The sequence below is a fragment of the Ranitomeya imitator genome, chromosome 9 (genome assembly GCF_032444005.1).
Source record: "Ranitomeya imitator isolate aRanImi1 chromosome 9, aRanImi1.pri, whole genome shotgun sequence".
NCBI classification, from domain to species: Eukaryota; Metazoa; Chordata; class Amphibia; order Anura; family Dendrobatidae; genus Ranitomeya; species Ranitomeya imitator.
Genome location: NC_091290.1, coordinates 51,370,089 through 51,377,856, shown reverse-complemented (window position 1 = coordinate 51,377,856; position 7,768 = coordinate 51,370,089).

Below are 7,768 nucleotides of genomic sequence, written 5' to 3'. Positions count from 1 at the left end.
AGATTGGGGAACAGAAACCTGCAGTTCCAGCAAAAGTAATCGGTTTTTGACAACTATGAGAGACAATTACCTTTCACAACTGGTTCAGGACCCAACAAGAAGGGGGGCACTGCTAGACCTAATATTAACCAACAGGCCAGACCGCATATCAAATATAAGGGTTGGGGGTCACTTGGGGAATAGTGATCACAAAATAATAAGTTTTCATGTATCCTTTAATAGGATGTGTAATAGAGGGGTTACACGGACACTAAACTTCAGGACGGCAAATTTCCAACGGATGAGAGATGATCTTGGTGCAATTAACTGGGACGATATCCTGAGACATAAAAATACACAGAGAAAATGGGAGACGTTTATTAGCATCCTGGATAGGACCTGTGCACAGTATATACCGTATGGGAATAAACATACTAGAAATAGGGGGAAACCAATATGGCTAAATAGAGCTGTAAGGGGCGCAATAAGTGACAAAAAGAAAGCATTTAGAGAATTAAAGGAAGTAGGTAGTGAGGAGGCATTAAATAAATACAGAAAATTAAATAAATTCTGTAAAAAGCAAATCAAGGCAGCAAAAATTGAGACAGAGAGACTCATTGCCAGAGAGAGTAAAAAATAATCCCAAAATATTCTTTAACTACATAAATAGTAAGAAACTAAAAAATGATAGTGTTGGCCCCCTTAAAAATAGTCTGGGTGAAATGGTGGATGAGGATGAGGAAAAAGCCAATATGCTAAATGACTTTTTTTCATCAGTATTTACACAAAAAAATCCCATGGCAGACAATATCATCAGCGATAACACAAATTCCCCATTAAATGTCACCTGCTTAACCCAGCAGGAAGTACGGCAGCATCTAAAAATCACTAAAATTTAGAAATCTCTGGGCCCTGATGGGATACACCCCCGAGTACTGCAGGAATTAAGTACAGTCATTGATAGACCATTATTTTTAATCTTTAAAGACTCCATAATAACAGGGTCTGTACCACAGGACTGGCGTATAGCAAATGTGGTGACAAAAACTGAACTGGGAAATTATAGGCCAGTAAGCTTAACCTCTACTGTAAGTAAAATCCTGGAGGGTATTCTAAGAGATGCTATACTGGAGTATCTGAAGAGGAATGACCTCATGACCCAATATCAGCATGGGTTTATGTGGTGCCCCAGGGTCCTGGTCGTCACAGTAGCGTTGCTTTCCTCAAGGGGAGAGTGATGTTACGCTTGCAGGCAAGAAGGGATATCTGTAACCAGGTAACACAAGCATGCAACACATTCATTCACACTGCAGGCCACCAGGGGGAGCTTTTGATCCTATTTACTAGATGACTCCCCTGATATATATGGTAGTCTGTAGGGAAAGTTAGTCAGTTCTTGCCAGGAAACAGACTGGATCAATGTGAGGCAGAAGAGGGTTTACGGAGCTGTGTAGCCGTAGTGCAGTAGTTCCTGGAAAGAGACATTCAGAAAGCCGAATACATTGCAGTGAATGTGCAGGAGAGGAAAACACAGGAAAGGATACCAGGGGGAGACCTGCCACCAGCAGGCTGCCTCCTTCTGAGGTGCAGAAACCGGTAGCCAGAACACAGAGGATCGTAAGGCCCACCACGACTTATATCAGAGACCAGCAGGACAACTGAACTCCACGTTACCTGTCCACTTTAGTACCCAGGAGGCACGGTGACACACTTAGAGGCTGGGGCGTGCTATACTCACTATAAACCGCCTCAAGTCACCAGTCATACGGGCCATGTCCTATCCTGTATGGGGGACAGAGAGAACAATAGAACACCTGTGAGGACCTTACTTGAAGCCCTAGGCAGTAAGGGACTACAACACCATGGCGCTAGAGGAAGGCTTTGATTTCCACCTGGGTAAGGGGACTCCTAACTTGCCTCTAAGCCGGCCAGACCCTGCCTGTCCTGTGATCTGGTGCCCTGGACTGTGGCTGCCTGAAGTCTTCAGTTAACAAGGTGAAGAGACTGCAAACCTGTGTCCTCGTTCTTCATTGCACCTCTCACCATCTTCCATCTACACACTGGGAGCCCTGAGGGTATACTTCACCTGTGGGAAGTTATACCATCTAGCTGCATAACATCACCCCAGAGGACCCCATAAAGCAGCGTCCCCACTAACCGAATACCACAGGTGGCGTCACGAACATAAACTTTATTCCCTTTAAAGACCTTCCCCTTTTACATGGGCGCCCAGGGCCACGGACCAAGTCGCAGCCACCATGACATCCCCCTGTGATCTCAGGACCCGGTACCCCACGGCCCTGGCAGGGCGACCCATTTACTAGGGACCGTTCCTGTCAGACTAATTTGATCAATTTCTATGAAGAGGTAAGTTCCGGACTGGACCAAGGGAACGGAGTGAACGTAGTATATATATGGACTTTTCAAAAGCTTTTGCTACAGTGCCACACAAAAGGTTGATACATAAAATGAGAGTAATGGGGATAGGGGAAAATACTGTATGTGTAAGTGGGTTAAGAGCTGGCTCAGGGATAGGAAACAAAGGGTGGTTATTAATGGAGCACACTCGCACTGGGTCGTGGTTAGCAGTGGGGTACCACAGGGGTCAGTATTGGGCCCTCTTCTTTCTAACATATTTATTAAAGGGAACCTGTCACCTGAATTTGGCGGGACTGGTTTTGGGTCATATGGGCGGAGTTTTTGGGTGTTTGATTCACCCTTTCCTTACCCGCTGGCTGCATGCTGGCCGCAATATTAGATTGAAGTTCATTCTCTGTCCTCCGTAGTACACACCTGCACAAGGCAATCTTGCGCAGGTGAACCTAGCGGGCGCGTGCAGCCGATGAGAGGCCGAAGCTGGGAGCGAGCACAGAGGAGAGGACGCCAGGCGGGGATCAGCAGCTGTTGAGACATGTTGGAATGCCGAGGACACGTGAATATGGTAGGGCGCGGGGAGTGGGAGTGGCAGCGATGTGACAAGCGACCAAGGTTATTAGAGAACTGGGGAGTCTGCAATACCAAGACAGGTTATTACACTTGGGGCTATTTAGTTTGGAAAAACGAAGGCTAAGGGGAGATCTTATTTTAATGTATAAATATATGAGGGGACAGTACAATGACCTTTCTGGTGATCTTTTTAATCATAGACCTGAGACAGGGACAATGGGGCATCCTCTACGTCTGGAGGAAAGAAGGTTTAAGCATAATAACAGATGTGGATTATTTACTGTAAGAGCAGTGAGACTATGGAACTCTCTGCCGTATGATGCTGTAATGAGTGATTCATTGCTAAAATTTAAGAGTGGACTGGATGCCTTTCTTGAAAAGTATAATGTTACAGGTTATATATACACTAGATTCCTTGATAGGACGTTGATCCAGGGAACTAGTCTAATTGCCGTATGTGGAGTCGGGAAGGAATTTTTTTCCCCAAGGTGGAGCTTACTCTTTGCCACATGGGTTTTTTTTGCCTTCCTCTGGATCAACATATTAGGGCATGTTAGGTTAGGCTATGAGTTGAACTAGATAGACTTAAAGTCTGCCTTCAACCTTAATAACTATGTTACTATGTTGCTATGTTACTATATATATATATATATATATATATATATATATTTACATATAAAGCTGTACATTACTCATACTACTGATTATTGATGCAATTGGTGTCTACAGGGGTAGAAACGCAGCAGTACACTTCACCACACTTACAGTTGTCTGGGGACTCATAGAGCCTGGCCATGGAAGGAATAGCCTACTTCAGAGTCTACTATGTGGACAATCCCTTGTTAAGTGCTGTTGTACCCCTGAGTAAAATATTACATTACACTCACCTCAAGGAGAGGCACCATTCCAGCGACGCTTATGCCATGACATTGTTTTGTCACGTGATCTCTGAAACTAATCAGCAGCCGCTAATGGGCTGCAGCGAGGGTCTGTGACCTTAATGGGAAAAAAAGAGCATCACACACCCAGAGGAACCCATGTCTCTGGTGCTTAGGGTCACAATAGAACACTTTAGCCCATGTGGCCCCACACTTGGGGTTAGAGCTCTAGACGGAAAGTACATCACGGATATAGTGATGGACATCCTGTGCTACTAGAGGGAAGCTCCTCCTTGACAAACTGAGGTGATTAGGTCGCAAAAGATGGTTGTCTAGTGTTACCTCTCCGCGCTCCCTGCTCGCCAACGCTGAGACTCCCGCTGCTTGCGCCACTGCTTCCTTGCTCCCTCACTTTTCGGCCCGTGTTCCCTGCTGTGAGGCTGCACCTGCGCTTCAGCGTGCCCTTCCACTGTCTTCGGTCATGCGCTTATGTGACTTGCGCATGCGCTCTGGGTCTCAGCCACGCGCGTCCTCTTCCCTCTAGTGCTCCTGGGTGACCTGACCCGGCAAAGTTTCTTGTCCAATTGCGGACAGGTGCCGGGTATTTCAGGCCGTCCTCCCTTAGTGGAGGCACCTTATTATCGCGTTCCTTTTGCTATATCTAATCTACCTTGCTGTCGCTCGCTCATTCCTGCTCAGCTTCTGTTTATCTTTTGTTTTTTCTTGCTCATCTTTTTCAGACTCAGCTCCTGACCTGTGCCTTCCTGGTTCCCGTCCCCTGTCCTCCTCAGTCCTGTTACCTCCTCCACATCTAATCTACCCAGCCTGCCTCATTACCATCTTCCTCCGTTCCTTCCTGGTTCCCGTTCCCTGTCCTCCTCAGTCCGGTTACCTCCCCCACATCTAACCTTCGCAGCCTGCCTCATTACATCTCCCTCCATTCTTTCCTTTTTCCCGTTCCCTGTCATCCTCTGTCCGATTCCCTTCTCCGTTCTATGCCTCTTCTACCCACTCAGTCCCTACGCTTTCCTTTGGGTAGTTTTTCCTACTGAGCCGACCTCTGGTCCTGGCATCCGTGGTTCAAGAGGTCCCTGAGCTTGCTCCCAAACAATCCCTGTATAGGGGTTGGAACCATCTGGTGCGCTCGCTCGGAGGAGGGTCAGTATCACGGTCCAGTGGGTCCACTCTTGCCACTCGCTTTCGCCAGCGTAACATCTAGCTCTATTTGCTTTTGTAAGTTTGAGAAATAAGGTGTTCAGTATCAGAAGAACATGTCCAATTCTTCCACTCACATACTTACAAAAGACAGAAAAACAAATCAAGGTCTGGTGTATCTGAAGAGGGATTTTCTTTGTTTACAGCACCAGCTCCTGTAGAGATTTAACAGCTATAATTACAGAATGTTAATGCCATAGTTATTATGGGAATGTCTGAAAGTGTGACATTTGGTTTCAAAATAAGCCAATTATTGTGGCATGAATGTCAATATTTCATTGTCTTGAGCCTAAATGTTTTTAAAGGGGTCCAACACGTTCTCCTGTTGTGCGGCTTTCCCTATAGCTGCCCAGCATTTCTGTCTATAAAATGGCTGCTGATGGAGGAGCATGTGACCAGACCTGTCCATCAGCCTCCTCCAATAAAAAAGTAGCTTCCCTCTTTCCCATGTGAAGGGTTTTACAATTGAAGGAGGCTGATGGTCAAGTCTGGTCATAAGTTCCTCCACCAGCAGCAATTTTATAGATAGAAGTGTTGGTCAGTTTGTAAAGAAAACTGCAATAACAAGAAGAGGGGCCAATCCCCTTAAAACCTAATGTACTACCCATTACCGTAGCGATACTGTCAGATCCCTCTTCATTAGTGTTTATAAGATATGGCAGTCCCATTATCTATCAGTTCAGCTCTCCGTGCATATCAAAAGTTCAGGTCCAACTCTACACTAACAAACAAAGATGGCTACCCACCATAAGGTGGGGAAATTTGGTGTTTGATACACTGACGATTTTGCACGTTTTCCCACCTAAAAAGAATAGAGAGGTCTGTAATTTTTATCGTAGGTACACTTCAACTGTGAGAGGCAGAATCTAAAAAGAAATCCAGAAAATCACATTGTATGATTTTTATAGAATTAATTTGCATTTTATGGCATGAAATAAGTATTTGATGCAATACAAAAACATAACTTAATATTTGATACAGAAATCTTTGTTTGCAATTACAGATGTCAGACGTTTCCTGTAGTTTTTGACCAAGTTTGCACACACTGCAGCAGGTATTTTGGCCCACTCCTTCATATTGTTCTTCTCCAGATCTTTCAGGTTCCGATGCTGTTGCTGGGCAATATGGAGTTTCAGCTCCATCCAAAGATTTTCTATTAGATTCAGGTCTGCAGACTGGCTAGGCCACTCCAGGATCTTGAAATGCTTTTTACAGAGCCACTCCTTATTTGCCTTTGCTGTATGTTTTGGGTCATTATCATGCTTTAGACCCATCCACGACCCATCTTCAATGCTCTTACTGAGGGAAAGATGTTGTTGACCAAAATTTTGGGATAAAAACAGTGGGTACGGAAAGTATTCAGACCCCTTTAAATTTTTCACTCTTTGTCTCTTTGCAGCTATTTGGTAAATTCAAAAAAGTTCATTTTTTTTAACATTAATGTACACTCTGCACCCCATCTTGACTGAAAAATATTCAGAAATGTAGTATTTTTTGAAAATGTAATACAAAAGAAAAACTGAAATATCACATGGTCATAAGTATTCAGACACTCATATTTAAGTCACATGCTGTCCATTTCCTTGTGATCCTCCTTGAGATAGTTCTACTCCTTCATTGGAGCCCAGCTGTGGTTAATTAAACTGATAGGACTCGATATGGAAAGGCGCACACCTGTCTATATAAGACCTCACAGCTCACAGTGCATGTCATGTGGCAAGGCACATATCTGGCCAAGGCTACAACAGAATTTCTGGAGTACTCAAGGTGCCTAAGAGCACAGTGACCTCCATAATCCTTAAACGGAAGAAGTTTGGGACCACCAGAAGTCTTCCTAGAGCTGGCCGCCCAGCCAAACTGAAAAATCATGGAAGAAGAACCTTGGTGATAGAGGTAAAGAAGAACCCCAAGATCACTGTGGCTAAGCTCCAGAGATGCAGTAGGGAGATGGAGAAAGTTCCACAAAGTCAACTATCACTGCAGCCCTCCACCAGTCGGGCCTTTATGCCAGAGTGGCCAGTCGGAAGCCTTTCCTCAGTGCAAGACATGTGAAAGCCCGCATAGAGTTTGCTAAAAAAACACATGAAGGACTCCCAGACTATGAGAAATAAGATTCTCTGGTCTGATGAGACAAAGATAGTCGTTTTTGGTTATAATTCTAAGCAGCATGTGTGGAGAATACCAGGCACTGCTCATCACCTGCCCAATACAACCCCAACAGTAAAACATGGTGGTGGTAGCATTATGCTATGGGGTTGTTTTTCAGCTGCAGGGACAGGACGACTGGTTGTCATTGAAGGAAACATGAATGCGGGCAAGTACAGATATATCCTTGATGAAAACCTCTTCCAGAGTGCTCTGTACCTCAGACTTGGCCGAAGGTTCACCTTCCAACAAGACAATGACCCTAAGCACAAAGCTAAAATAACAAAGGAGTGGCTTCAGAACAACTCTGTGACCATTCTTGACTGGCCCAGCCAGAGCTCTGACCTAAACCCAATTGAGCATCTCTGGAGACACCTGAAAATTAACTTTTTTATAATTTACAAAAAGGCTGCAATGAAACAAAGAGTGAAAAATTTAAAGGGGTCTGTATATAGAAATGGCACTGCAGAGCCAACTATCACTGAGAGACAAGGTGCTAGTAAAAACCCATCACACAACCATATGTTCTCCGTCTGAGAAAAATTATCTTACCATGCTAAAAACAAAAAATCAGACATGTGCATGGCCTCATTGAATGACATTGC